Source organism: Nicotiana tomentosiformis, chromosome 6 (genome assembly GCF_000390325.3).
Source record: "Nicotiana tomentosiformis chromosome 6, ASM39032v3, whole genome shotgun sequence".
Lineage (NCBI taxonomy): Eukaryota > Viridiplantae > Streptophyta > Magnoliopsida > Solanales > Solanaceae > Nicotiana > Nicotiana tomentosiformis.
This window is the reverse complement of record NC_090817.1, coordinates 144,053,138-144,068,106: the sequence shown is the minus strand read 5'-3', so window position 1 is coordinate 144,068,106 and position 14,969 is coordinate 144,053,138. Positions and strand designations below refer to the sequence as shown.

Below are 14,969 nucleotides of genomic sequence, written 5' to 3'. Positions count from 1 at the left end.
TTTCTCTAACAACTTTGCAAAGGCTCGGTTGCAGAAGTGGGTGCCCCCATCACTGATGATAGCTCTTGGAGTGCCAAATCGGGTAAAGATGTTCTTTCTCAGGAAATCAATAACTACCTTTGCATCATTTGTTGGAAGTGCCACGGCTTCTACCCATTTCGAGACATATTCCACCGCTACAAGTATGTACTTGTTTTTATATGAGCTGACAAATGGTCCCATAAAGTTGATTCCTCATACATCGAATACTTCCACCTCTTGAATTGGGTTCATGGGCATCTCATGTCGACGGGAAATATTCCCCATCCATTGGCACTCATCATAACTTTTCACCCAGAAGTGTGCATCTTTAAACAGCGTCGGCCAATAAAAACCTGACTCCAACACTTTAGTCGTTGTCCTTAGACCTCCAAAATGTCCTTCATACGGTGAAGCATGACATGCCTGCAAAACAGAAGATTGATTTATCTTGGGAATGCATCTCCGGATCATGTTATCATGACAAAACATAACAAATATGGTTCATCCCAGAAATACATGCGACAATAACGAAAAAACTTTTTCTTTTGCACAGGAGACAAGTCATAGGGAACAATACCGCTTGCGAGGTAATTTGTAATATCTCCATATCATGGTGTAGCCTCGAGGCTCGTTGCTAAGAGTTGTTCATCTAGGAAAGTCTCCATAATTTCCTTCACCTCAACCTTTTTTTCCCGCTCCTTCAAGCCTAGACAAATGATCAACAAGTTAGTTTTCTGTTCCCTTTCGGTCCCAGATTTCCAAGTCGAAGTGTCGAACTCTTGTAGCAGTAGCACCCATCAAATTAGGCGCGACTTTGACTCCTTTTTCTCAATTAGGTACATGAGGGCATCATGGTCAGTGTAAATAATTACCTTTGAGCCTATCATGTATGACCTGAATTTATCAAATACGAACACCACAGCTAGCATCTCCTTCTCTGTCACTGTATAATTCAGTTGGGTATCGCTCAAGGTTCTACTTGCGTAGTATATCGGATGCATAACTTTATCTTTTCGTTGCCCAAGAACTGCTCCCAAAGCATAGTTGCTTGAATCGCACATCAGTTCGAAAGGTTGCCCCCATTCGGGGGTCATTATGATTGGTGTAGTCACCAGTTTCTTCTTCAACTCCTCAAACGCTACCCTGCAGTTATCAGAAAACACAAAAGGGTGATCTTTTTCAAGCAGTTTACACAAGGGGTTAGCAATTTTGGAGAAATCTTTTATAAACCGTTTGTAGAAACCGGTGTGGCCAAGGAAACTTCTTGTTGCTTTGACGGAAGTGGGTGGTGGTAACTTTTCTATCACATCAACCTTTGCACGATCCACCTCAATGCCTTTACTTGACAGTAGGTGCCCCAAGACTATACCTTCATGTACCATGAAATGACACTTTTCTCAGTTGAGCACCAGATTAGTCTCTACACATCTTTTCAGATTCTTAAGGCAGTCATCGAATGAGTCTCCCACCACTGAGAAATCATCCATGAAGACTTCCATTATGTCTTCAACTATATCTGTGAAGATGGCCATCATGCACTTTTGAAATATGGTGGGTGCATTGCATAGGCCGAACGACATTCTCCGAAAAGCGTAGACGCCATATGGACAGGTGAATGATGTTTTTTCTCTATCTTCCGGAGCAATAGATATCTGATTATACCCGAGTATCCATCCAGAAAACTGAAGTGGGACATTGTTCAATCTTCTGTAGTCCATTCAAATTCTCCATCCCATGACTGTTCTTGTTGAGATCAGCTCGTTGTTCTCGTTTTGCACAATAACCATTCCATCTTTCTTTGGTACACATTGAACTGGGCTAATCCAATGGCTATCGGAGATGGGAAAAATGATTCCCGCATCTAACCACTTTATCACCTCCTTTTTCATGACTTCTTTCATGTTGGGTTCAACCTTCTTTGATGTTCTCTGTAAGGTTTGTGACCGTCTTCCAGTAAAATCTTATGTATACAGAAGGCCGGGCTGATACCCTTAATGTCTACAATGGTCCAACCAATTGCAGTTTTGTACTCTATTAATACCTGCAAAAGTTGTTCTTCCTACACATCTAACAAACCAGATGAGATAATAACATGTAAAGTTGAGTTAGGTCCTAAGAAAGCATACCTGAGATGAGGTGGTAGCGGTTTCAGTTCCAATTGTGGTGGCTCTTCGATCGATGGCTTAGCTGGAAGAGTCTTTCTTTCTTCTAAGTGCAAAGACTCAAATTCGAGCTCTCTTTTCCACAACCCTTGGCCTTCAAGAGCCAGAACCCACTCCGCCAAGTCCTCTCCATCTACTTCTTTTAAGTTCATGAGACAGGCTGCTAGAGGGTCTTTAGCGTTCAGAGTCTCATCTTCCTCTTTCAAAATTACATCCACAACTTCTATTAGAGAGCAGTTAGCAAATTTACTTGGTCGCCATATAGACTTCTTCACATTGAATGTTATCTCTTCATCGTTCAGTCTCATTTTTAGCTCTCCAATTTCACAACCAATTAGAGCTTTCCCAGTGGCCAAAAATGGTCTTCCCAAAATTATGGGAATCTCCTCGTCAACCCTGCAGTCCAGAATGATAAAATCTGCTGGAAGCACAAACTTTCCAACCTGCACTAGTACATCATCAAGGATACCTGATGGCCTCTTCACTGTCCAGTCAGCTAGTTGTAGTAACATGGATGTGGGTTTTGCTCTTCCAATGTCTAACCTTTTGTAGATAGCCAAGGGCATCAAGTTTATGCTTGCCCCTAAATCGCACAATGCTTTAGCAAAAGCATAGCTACATATTGTGCATGGGATTGTGAAATCCCTGGGTCTGACAACTTCTCAGCTATGGGTCTCGTCACGACAGCACTACAGGTCTGGATTAGTGTAACAGTGGCCAAGTCTTGAAAGTCGAACTTACGAGACATCAAATCCTTCATCATTTTGGCATACCCGGGCATCTCCCTCAAGGCGTCAATCAGTAGAATGTTCATCTGGATTTGTTTCAACATCTCCATGAATTTCTTATACTGCTCATCGTTCTAATATTTGGTCAATCTTTGTGGGAATGGTGCTGGAGGTCGCTTCCTTCATGTGATTTGAGTTTTATCCTGCTCAAGCACTGCTTCTACTGTCGTTTCTTGTGCTACCTCAGTCTCATTCGCAAACTCTTTTTCTTTGCTTGTGCTCTCTTGTGCATATTGTATCGGCACATCAGTTAACCTTGTTAAATCATCTACCTCGATGGGTACTGGCATAAGTGTTTCAGTTGGTCGGCTTTCGCGAGTAATTTCTTGCTCTAGATCTAGGTCTTTACCATTTCTTAGACTCACTGTCATAAGTTGTTTCGGGCCCTGCTCTTTTGGATTGACTGTGTATCTGCAGGTAACGTCCCTTGGGGGCAATTATTCAAAGCCATTGATATATGTTCTAATTGAATCTCAATGCCTTTTATCGTTGATTCGTGTTCGTCCACTCTTCCATTGGACCCAATCAATTGTTGCAGCATTCCTTTAATTCCAGACAACCCATCATCTTGTCTCACTATTTGCTGTTGTTGAGGTTGTTGATAAGCTAGCTGCTGATTTTGCTGGTTGTATCCCTGTTGCCTTTGGTACGGCACAACTTGACCATGTGGTCGCATGGCTCCAGAATTATTGCTATTATTGTACTGCTGTTGTGCGGGTCTATATTGCTGATTCTGTTGCCCCTAATTCTGACCACCTTGCTTCTGTCCTCCATAGTTGGCCACATAGTTCATATCTTCCCGATAGTGCTGGTTGTCACTTTCCGTACTCCGAGAGCATACATATGGTTGATTAATGCATGGTGCACATAAGCCCCCGTTAGTCGCATCAACTATGTATACCTGCTGCTTCTGACCTGATTCATCGATCTTTTTGGTGATGATACTCATTTGCGTCATTAGAGTGGCCATATTTTCGGCTATGGAGTTGTTTGGGTCCAAAGCCACTGAGTGAACGACATGAGTGATCGTAGAGTCTCTTGTCATCCATCCTGAGTTTTGAGCCATTTTATCAAGTAGGATCTTGCATTCTCTAAATGATTTGCTCAAAAATGCTCCACCTGCTGAAACATCAACATTGGCCTTTAAGTTGTCTGCCAATCCCATGTAGAACCTCTGCCCCAACATCTGATCTAGAATGCCACGATGTGGACACTTAACCAGCATACCCTTGAACCTCTTCCACGTTTCTTGTAGTGTTTCTGTTGGTCTCTGCCTGAAGCTCAATATCTAATCAATTTGTTTGGCAGTCTTATTGGATGGGTAGAACTTGTTCAAAAGTTACTTGATTAATTCCTCCAAAGTAGTGATTGAGTTTATGGGGAGTGAATTAAGCCAAGTCTGAGCCTCTCCCGTCACCGAGAATGGAAATAATAACAGCTGTATTGCTTCCTGTGTTACATTAGGTTGCCTTTGCGTGACACATATCGACATGAAATTTTTCAGATGTTGCTGAGGATCTTCAATGTAAGACCCTGAGAACAGTCCCTTGTTCTGCAACAAATGTAGCATGTTGTTGTGATTTGAAATGATTCCGCTTGTATCTGAGGGACTGTAATTGCGGTTGCCAGATTTTCGGCGGTGAGTTGTGCCCAATCATACAATGCTGCTTCTGGCACAAGAGGCACCACACCCTGATTGTTCGGGTCATTCGCATTATTTTTGTTGTTTGGATTTTCTATTCCGTCATCCATGTCTGGTTCGATTTGTTATGTTGAGTTCTGTTGCTGTTTGCACGATTCAGTGCCTTGAAAACTTTCTCAGAATCTGACAATGCTTCGAACAATTCATCAGTTCTTGAGGAGTTTCTAGGCATGCACTTGTAACACCCAAGACTACAAACATTAGAATTTAAATGTATTTAGTTTAAAATGAAGAATATTGACTACACTAAGAGTTCTAGCACTTCTTTTAGCTGTAATTAATAACACCGTTAATTCTCCGGCAACGACGCCAAAATTTGATCACGCCCAACTATGCCTTATAAAAAGGACTAAGCGGTCATTGCAAATATATTCCGGTTAACAAGTCCGGAGACGAATCCCACAGAGAATTAACCTATTAAGTACAACTACTAGTCTCGCACAAATTCACGCAATCAATATTCAGAAATATTTAAATAACAATTTGGATGTTTCCTAACTAAATATCACGTAATGAAAATGCAGTAATTAATAACTAACTACGAACATGTTGTAGACAAGAATTGGAATGGTCTAAGGTTCCGATTTACCCTATTGTCGGAATCCTTTCCGCTACATTTCCTATAAATTTGCCTAAGTTTTCTCTACCGATCATGAGCTCTCTGAGTGTCGTAATTCTCTCCCGAGTAACTACCACAATTTACTAGACATATTCTTCCGAATTACGCTAACTGGCACTAAGTTACGGCTCACTCGGATCGCATCAATATTTCGTTATTCCTAATCCCACCTTTAAACCCTCCGTATTGATCCCTCATATACGTTAGGAGTGATGTTGTTCAACAACTACCTAAATATGCACTCTCTTCCGAGTAATACCCACTAAATAGGCACAGTCGATTGAGAGCTATTCAACCAATTATAATATAAACGTAGTTGAACAAATAGAGAAAAACTACAGCAAATCTATATTAACGTAACAGGAAAATCATCCTCCAATAGGTTCCATCAAAACCCTAGATTAGAAGTTTAGCTACTCATACTCACAGTAACAATATCTCAAGTATTTGCATAAATAAATTATAAAGTAAAGATGAAGGAATGTAGAAATCGATGATTCTTTCCCCCAACGGGTGTTTCACGAGCTATCCTTGCATCCGGTCGCAAAACTCCTTCAAAAATGGTGTTTAATGTCTATTTATATGTGCAGGAAAAGACCTAAATGACATAGCCCAAGTCCTAGTCAAACAAGGAGACAAAATAAGCCTTCAAAATCCGGATCAGGCTCGCCTCAGACCGTGCCTCGCGAGGTAAAACGCGAGATGAACCTCGCCCCAGACCATGCGACGCCTGCCTCCACGCGAGCTCAACCTCGCCTTATCCCTCACGTCGCCTGCTCCCACGCGAGCTCAAAGGCTTGCCTCGCCAGCTCTAACGGGAGCTCAATAGCTCGCTTCGCCAGCTTCCTCATTTTTCTGCTGCTCACTTCTTTCTTTCTTCTTTTCAACTGTTTTCAAGCACGCTTTAGACTTTAAATATTTCTTTTGCTCTACTTTCATCTCCAATGTACCTACACATAAAATAGACTCCATTATGCACAAATAAAGTGTAGTTTAACATTAAAGCACATAAAATGTAAGAATATACTAAAATATGAAATTATAGCCATACATCAACATCCAAGGGTTCAAACTACAATATCACTTGGTCAATTCATTACTTAAATCGGATCATGTTTCTTTTTTAATTTTATCCGCAGTGTGCATAACGATAGAAATGTATTAAGATGTACTGACACTCTTCTTTCTTTAAAAAATTAAATTGCTATTGCCAGTCGCCAGATTATGTGTGGTTAAGTAGCCTTACTAGTTACATTAGAAAATTTAAGTAGATGCAATCTAAGGCTGGATATCATAATCTATCAATCAAAATGAATAAATGATGCTTGTTCCCACAACAAAGTACCCGCAATATCCCACATCATTGTTAAGATTCATACATCCGTTAAGATAATATGTTATGTTTGGTTAGAGAATGTTGTTTTCACAATCTTATCGCTATATTAGCCTTATTGTATGATTATTATCATGTATGTATGACTAAATTCCAAATTAAAGGATGATTATCTACCTACGATCAGGGCGAAGCCATCTTTTGCTAATGGCCCTCGTCTCAATATTACGAAAATTATACTATATTATAAGTAAAATATTAGATTTTAGATATATATAACATATATTGAACACCCTTTGTCAGCAAACTTTTTTACTTCTTTCAAGTTTTAATACCCTTAAAAGAAATTCTGGCTTCGCCACTACCTACAGCTACGACCTCTTGCATGTATTCTTCTCGCAAAAGTTTGTCTAATATTAAGAAAATTAAACATAGCTGTAGTTGTTATAATCTCTAACTCTTGAAATGTGACTTAATCACCGCACATGTACTGTCCCAATTAGCGCTAGCGCTGCACATTACACATACTCAAACAAATGCAACTATTTCCTTAAATATACCATTATCACAAAATAGACATAAGATGGTGACAAAATGACAACAAATATACCATTTTACATCTAATTATATTCTTTAAAAAATGAGAAACCAGTAAGATTAATCACAATAGGAATTCTCATTGAAGATCAGACACAAGTTAAAGGTCCAAAAGCCAAACATACATGCCAGACAACAACTACTGAGAATAAAAAGTTTCAGACACTTGAAATGACATGATAAACAATGACCTCAAGAATCCATAACAAATGCCAGATTCACCCACAAGATTAATTCCCTTCACCTAATCTACTTAAACAAGCTCCCTACTATTTCTTCTTGATGTTATAACTTTCCGATTTCTCGAAATTCCCTCCACCCGCCGCCTGTGCTGCTTTCCTTGCCGCCTTTTCTTGAAGTGCCTTTGCATCCCTGTTGAGATATTAAATACAACATCCGTGTTAGGAACACAAGCTAATCGCCCTAAAACACGAGACTTTTGGAGAAAATTGGCGAAGGAGGAACCTTTCTCGTCTTTGTTCAGGAGTTAATTCGTCATTCTTAGGTTGCTTGGTCTTGTGATTTTCCCTGGCTTGAGCCCTTTCACGATATCTATCTCTCTGGTTCCCGCGTTAGCTTAAGTTAAGGTCAAAACAGGTAGGGATCGAATTAAAGTATGGCAACATCTAACCAAAGAGAAGGAAAAAAAAACTAATCTTTGGACCTCATAGCTGAAGGTAAGATCACGAGCTTATGAAGAATGAAAATTTAAACTTGACGAATCCAACCTTTAAAGTTCTTAGCACTGAATTCATTATATTTTTTTAATTATGAATTCAAAATTTAATATTCATTGATATTTTAATAACTTTTCACATATATATTCCCCGTAGAAAATAGTGGTTCACTTGAACTCACTTTATATAGGCTGCATTCGCCTCTTATCTGAAGTATTATCAATATGAGAGATCACAATTGAAAGGGCTCAAATTAAATCCCCCGACCCCACCTGATTTCTTAGCAACCAGACGAATGGAGAAAGAATCTTATTTATCGTTTGACAAAAATATGCATGAATGTCAGAAAGATCATGTTATGAAAGAATGGTTAATTAAATAGTACGAGATATTATACTTTTAACAAAGGCTCTATTTTTAGATTCTTCCCCCAATTTCTAGGCAACCAACCAAAAGGATCAAATGAGCTTGTACATGAATAAGCACCAATAGAAAAAATAAGAGCTTACCCCAGAAAAAGTTCTATCTTGAGATAATAGTAAGGTTGCGTACGCACTATCCTCCTCGTACCCCTTATGGGATTACACGGGGTTTGTTATTGTTGTACTCTTACCCGGCGGCGGAGGCAGAATTTTCGCTAAGGGGTTCAAAATAGAAAAGTTAAAAAATTAAAAAAGAATGTGGCCAGAATTGAACCAAGGATCTCTTACAAAGGTTTTGAACCCGAGCTATGCTTTTGGACAATATGAAGGAGATTCAAAATAAAATATATAAAGTCATAAAATAGATTTTGCCTTATATGTAAAGTGTAATTTTTCGACGGCAGTGTCAGAGTAAATCACTTTCCGCCCTCCTAAATCCGCCCTTACCCAATTTTAGGCAAACAACCCAAAATAACTAAAATCTAAGCGACCAAACAAATGAAAAAAGAAAGAACCTTGTTTATGAAAAGGGAAAGAAAAAACCGATGAAGATTAGCATGAAGAAAATCAGAGAAAAGAAACATATCAGAAGGATATGAGACATTCCCAATTCTCCAACAGCCAAACAAAATTAGATGGATAAATAGCTCTAGACAAGATCCTGGAACCAAAACACAAACCAAAAAAAAAAAAAAAAGGAGGAAATTTTAGAAGAAAAGAAAACCATCACCGAATTACACCCTAACAGAACCGAACGAAATTGACAGATGAGAAATAATAATTCGTGTAAAAGAAATTGGGGTTTATCTGATTGAGCTTGGATTAGAAGTTGTTTGCTTAAGATCGACCTTGAAATTTGAGAACAAACTTCAAAGCAGCAGAATGATATTGAGAAGTTGGGTTATTTGGAAATGCCAGGGTTTAGGGAAGTAGGTGATTTATAGTGTAAGATCAGAAGCATCGAGAAGTCACGGTTTCTCTTTTTCCTCTTCACGTTTTATTCCACTGAGCGTATAAAATGTGAGGTTAGACAAAATTTTAGCTTTAGAAACTTCTGCGAGTAATTTGTTTCCGAAGATACAAATGAAAGGGAAAGTTGCATAATTGGATGTTTTGTATTGATGAAAAATAAATTTATCATTTGGACAAATTGAATCTCGATATGTATCAAGAATATTAAGTGAAAATAGCATGACCTAGTTACTTTTTGGATCGGTAACCAAAAAATAATCAGCATTTGCAAACTAATTAAAAAATACTACTATTTTAGCTGAAACACGAAAAGTTTCAGCATAATATGCTAGATTATGGAGTTTATGCGTATAAACTTTCAGAATATTATGAAATTCCAACACATATTATGCTGAATCTAGTATGTAAAAATTTCGAACTCCAGCATATTATACTGGAATTTTTTCCAATTTTTAAGGGCGATTCTGTTCAAATTTTATTTCTAAATGAAAAAGTGATTAAATTTTGATTACTTTTGAAATTGTATCTATTTTTCAATTAACAGTTGTAAAATAGGCAATTTCTGATATTTTTTTTCGAATATTAGATGGTCATAGAAAAGTTGAGTCTGAAACTAATTGAGTTAAGAGTTATTCAGAACCATTATTATTTGTATCGCAATCGTCAATACCTGTATCGTCTGTACTGTAATTATATTATTTATGAGCCAGCACGAAGAATCTATCAAAGCCATGTAAGTACAAAAAAGAGGGAAATCAGTCAATCTTAAATAAAGCAGGATTTGGTGTAACTCCTCGATTAATTACAGACTCTTAGCGTAACGTGCGGAGAACATAATTATGAAAGTACAGGGTGGGCGAGATATTAGGGGAGCAGTTACGGATAGTTTTACTTTAAATCCTTTCCCCCATATTGTATCCCTTCTAAGAAATTATTCTCTTACTTACTAATCACAACATTATATTTCTGGCATGTCAAACAAAATAAGATACGAGAAAAAAGCTGTCAATAAGGAAACTCTGTTCTTTTACTTTACATTTGATTTCCTTTTCATTATTTTTTTATCATTTATATTTGAGAAAATGTATCAAATCGATTGTTGGTATCCTAAAATATAAATTTACTCGATTTGACCTATTAAACTAATTTTAAGTTAAACAGTTAACAATTTCTAGTATTTTATATATATACCACAAAGTCTTAATTTTTGTGGCTATAGTTAGATATTAGTCATAACTTTTGTATCTGTAGTTGAGGCTTCATAACTAATATGCAATTGTTTTAAATATTGAAAGTGAGAAATTTGTCATACTACTTTTGATTTAAGATTTGAATCTAATTTTGTTCAATAAAAGGGGACGATTCAACATTATTATCATATTTATCAAGTACTAATTAACAACTTTCAAATTATTTAGAAAAAAATCAGACCTAAATTTATTATATCTACAAAAAGAATCAGTCGAGCAATTCTCACTGAAATAATACTTGACAACATTCCTGCATTGTGGCATTCGGATTCTACAATTGTATTCGTTCAGCCCTAGAAGATTCATGTTTTGACCATGGATGGTTGGTGGAATAATGAATATTAATCTCAGGATAAAATATAGAATTTATTTTATTTCGTATTTAGTTATCGGTATTTTTCTTTCCTTCTTTCTTATTCTATTGCGCTATCTGCAGAGGCGGAACTCGGATTTCTAATACATGGTTGCAATACTAAAAAATGTATCTAGTGGGAATTGATCCCTATACCTCTTAGTAAATAACTCAACCTTAAATCAAATGCACCTTTAAACCTTCTTGGAGCATGGATGCCAACAGTTATTATTATACCAATTTTAGAAAATATATACTTAAAATATCTAATTTTACAAAAAGATCATAGTTCACGTGTACCATAATTACACCTATAAATCCGCCCCGGCTATCTAGATTACTTATACCCTCATACTGTCTGATGTTTATATTATTGTAAGTAAACTAAGAGTTGAAAAGTCATGTAAAACTCAAAAAAAAAAAAAAAAACTATCGTAAAGAGCTAGTTTTATTATAAAGAAATATAGGTTCCATATCGCACAAGAGTCATTGTTGAACCAAAAACTGAGGGGAAAAAACAACTAAAAATGTTTCTTATTGTACAAAATGGAGTCTGAAAATTTCAAGGGCATTTAGGTCCTCCTTCTTGTGTCTTCCAACCTTTGTAACATGAACAACAATCTTTTTGTCCAAAAGTACCAGGTGGAACGCATTGACACCGGTTACAACACTTGTTACAGAATAATAAACAATTGTTCTTGTGAGATGTATTTGAGCATCGATAATTACATGCACTCGAACACTCTACAAAAATAGAAAATAAAAGGTCATCTACTTTCTTGAAGTATAGTTAATGAATTGACTGATTAAAGAAATGTTAGAAAAGAAGTATAGTTAATGAATTGATTGATTAAAGAAATGTTGAAAAGTGCTTACGATCCGTAGGAACTGGGCAAGTATTTGGACCAATCGGCGGTTTTCCTACAAGTGAAGCGTCAAAACGTCGATATGCCTGTTTATTCAACAAATTAAAGATGAAAAAGAAATACTTATCAAATCATTGTTTAAACAATAGTTTAAGCCGAATTATAGCCTGTTTGACCAAGTTTTTTTAAAAAAAATTGAGGTGTTTGGTCATGCTTTTAGAAGGAAAAAAAGTATTTTTGAGGAGAAGCAGAAACAGTTTTTGAGAAACAAAAAAATATAACTTCTCTCTAAAAGTATTTTTCTCAGAAACACTTTTGAGAAAAATATACTTAGAAACAGTTTTCAACAGCTTGGCCAAACACTAATTACTATTCAAAAGTGCTTTTTAAATTAATTAACCAAACACAAATCGATTCTCACCAAAAGTACTTTTTTGAAAAGTACTTCTCAAAATAAACAGATTTTATCAGCTTGGCCAAACAGACTATTTAGTCGTGTTAGTATGTTTCAAATATTGAATGCTCAAAAGCAAAAAATAAATAAAAATTCAAAATACTAAAAATATTCACTCACGAGGGAAACTTCAATGAAACATAATGAGGCAACCAAAGAGAGAAGCAAAGTAGCTTGAGATCTTTTTGAAATAGCCATACTTGAAGTATATTGTGTTTTGACGTTACTTTTTTGTGGTAGAGAACCTCCTACTTATATATGCGTGGTCCTAAGTTTACACAATATGGTAAGATTGATAATGTAATAAAACAGAAATTAATACGTTATTATAGATTGATAATTCCAAAGTCCAAACTTAAATAATTAAAATGTTATTATAGGTCAAACTATACTAACAATGTTAAAAATCTTTCTACTATCGGTGTAAAATCTATGGTAAGATTAGCATCGGCTCATGTATGGTAAGAACAGATCAACCGCAGTTCCTGCCTAAAATTTTCACTGTAAAAGATTTGCATAAATTGAAGTTTTCCTTAACGACTGTCTTGCCAATATTAGTGGCAGTATTCAAGAGATTAATATATGTTTTCCGCCTATCAATGCATTGAAATATCAATTACAAGATCCCAAAATCACCGCCAATATGTTGTTTTTGATAAATTTCCATTTTGAGATCCGAAAATCCTTTTCTTTGTGTCATTCATTAATTAAGAGACCAAAAAGAAATTTCTACTTTAGAGTAAAACTGTCGTTTCGAGAAATAGAATGGGTCTAGGTACGTAGGGGTGTTCATAAAAACCCGAAAAACCGAGCCAAAACCGACCAAAAAAACTGATACTTTTTAGGTTTGGTTTGGTTTGGTTTTGGTTTTGAATTTTAAAAACCGATCAAATTTGGTTTGGTTTTGATTTAATAAAAAAATAACCGAAAAAATCGAACCAAACCGACTATAGAAGTAGGTATTTAAATTTATTATTACACCTATATATATGTATATTTTTATATAAAGTTTCTAAAATGTTATGGTACATATTAGTCGTTTATATTTTTAGTCTAATTTTTTGCTATTATAATAATCTAATTCTTTGCCTTTACATTCTAGTTTGATTGGTAGTTTTCTTTTGCTAAGTATAAGAATTTATTTCATGTTAAAAATAATTAATTTTTAATTGTACTTAAATTATTCATCACTAGTTGATTCAATTATCATCAATATATCTTGGTAAATGATAAATTTCTCAAAGAGCAATTGGTTTGATAGTGTTACGTTGAAAATGTAATCTCCGGAATATGTGTTTGGTAGTGTATATCTCATATTTAAGAAAAAAATCGATAAATAACCGAAAAACCGACAAAAATCTAATCGATAAAAAACCGACTTAATTGGTTTGATTTGGTTTCAATATTTGAAGAACCGACTTAGTTGGTTTGGTTTCTTTTTAGGGAAAAACCGAACCAAACCGAATCATCAACACCCCTACAGGTACGATGAGATGGTCAAACTGGAAGGGTTAATTTTTTTTAAGGGTAAGGTAATAACTCCACTAGTACGTGTTGCATTGTTATTTGTTAAAGAATGGAATTCTCTTGTATTCTAAAAAATAGTAGTTTGCAAATTGCACCTAAAAGGTGATATGCCTTGGTTTAAAAGTGAAAATATGTTATTATTATTACTCTCTCTGTTTCGGTTTATGTGAACCTATTTTCTTTTTGATCCGTTCCAAAAAAAATGTCCCCTTTATAAATTTGGTAAGAATTTAGCTTAAACTTAAAATTCTACCCTTAATGAAAAACTTTATAACCACACAAATACTCTGGGTCCCTTTTTGACTTATTTAGGACCACAAATTCCAAAAGTCTTCATTTTTTCTTAAACTCCGTGTCCAGTTAAATATGTTCATATAAATTGGAAATAATACACAGGGTTAGGGGGATGGAAAATGGGGGAGGGATTACAAGGTGGGAATCGAACTCTCACTGTAAATATGTTATGACATCATTCGGGTTGTTTTTTTTCTTTTTTTGGACATTGTCGTTCGAGTTGATTAAGAGGAAAAATATGTAAGTAACGTGATAAAGAATGATGCTAGAATAGTTTGTCATAAATAGCAGAGATATGTAAATATTCGTCATTGCGACAGGGCAATAAGAACAAATTTATGAATTGAATATAAGGATATTAAGCCATAGTCAAAAGGGAGATGATCCAATTATGATGAGCCACAGGAAAGATTCATCCAATCCATTTAAATTGAGATTTGAGAGGGTTGAGATTGAGCAGACAGCATGTACTTTGTTTTTTTAAAAATGGAAACCAAACAAACATTACACATTATACTACCCCATCTTTGTATAAACAATTTACAATAATTATACACCAAAGCAAAGCAAATTCCAAGAGAATTATAGGTTCAAACATGTCTGCTTTATATTTTTGGAAAATTCTTTCTTAGGTTAGCTGTGTTAGGCCAAACACAATTGAGTCCACAAAACAGGATTTTTTAATTTACGAGGGGGGAGAATCCGTAGTTTTAGAAGATTTTGTTCCCATACAACATGCCATAGATTTCTGAAAAATGGATTCCATATTCCACCAAACCTTCTTTGTCGACCCATACTTCAGACCCAAGATCAAGCATCAAAGCTGCTCATAACAACGAACCAAACCAGCTTGACAAGTTGACAAGCTACCACTATGCGCGGGGTCCGGGAAAGACCAGACCACAAGAGTCTATTGTACGCAATGTTACGCTT

At 35.9% G+C, this 14,969-nt stretch overlaps 2 long non-coding RNA genes and 1 other non-coding gene across 3 annotated transcripts; 1 reads left to right on the top strand and 2 right to left on the bottom strand.

Moving 5' to 3' along the window:
* The first annotated feature begins 4,167 nt into the window (after positions 1 to 4,167).
* Positions 4,168 to 4,274, top strand: LOC117278198 (small nucleolar RNA R71). The gene has a single exon (XR_004508521.1). It is a non-coding gene; the product is annotated as a small nucleolar RNA R71 (small nucleolar RNA).
* Positions 4,275 to 7,469: 3,195 nt separating this feature from the next.
* Positions 7,470 to 9,390, bottom strand: LOC138893435 (uncharacterized). The gene is made up of 3 exons (XR_011408969.1): positions 8,409 to 9,390; positions 7,688 to 7,798; positions 7,470 to 7,594 (listed from the first exon to the last, which is right to left on the bottom strand). It is a non-coding gene; the product is annotated as an uncharacterized lncRNA (long non-coding RNA).
* Positions 9,391 to 11,368: 1,978 nt separating this feature from the next.
* On the bottom strand, positions 11,369 to 12,471 carry LOC104102085 (uncharacterized). Its single transcript, XR_011409213.1, has 3 exons — positions 12,336 to 12,471; positions 11,772 to 11,847; positions 11,369 to 11,639 (listed from the first exon to the last, which is right to left on the bottom strand). It is a non-coding gene; the product is annotated as an uncharacterized lncRNA (long non-coding RNA).
* Between the last annotated feature and the right edge of the window lie 2,498 nt (positions 12,472 to 14,969).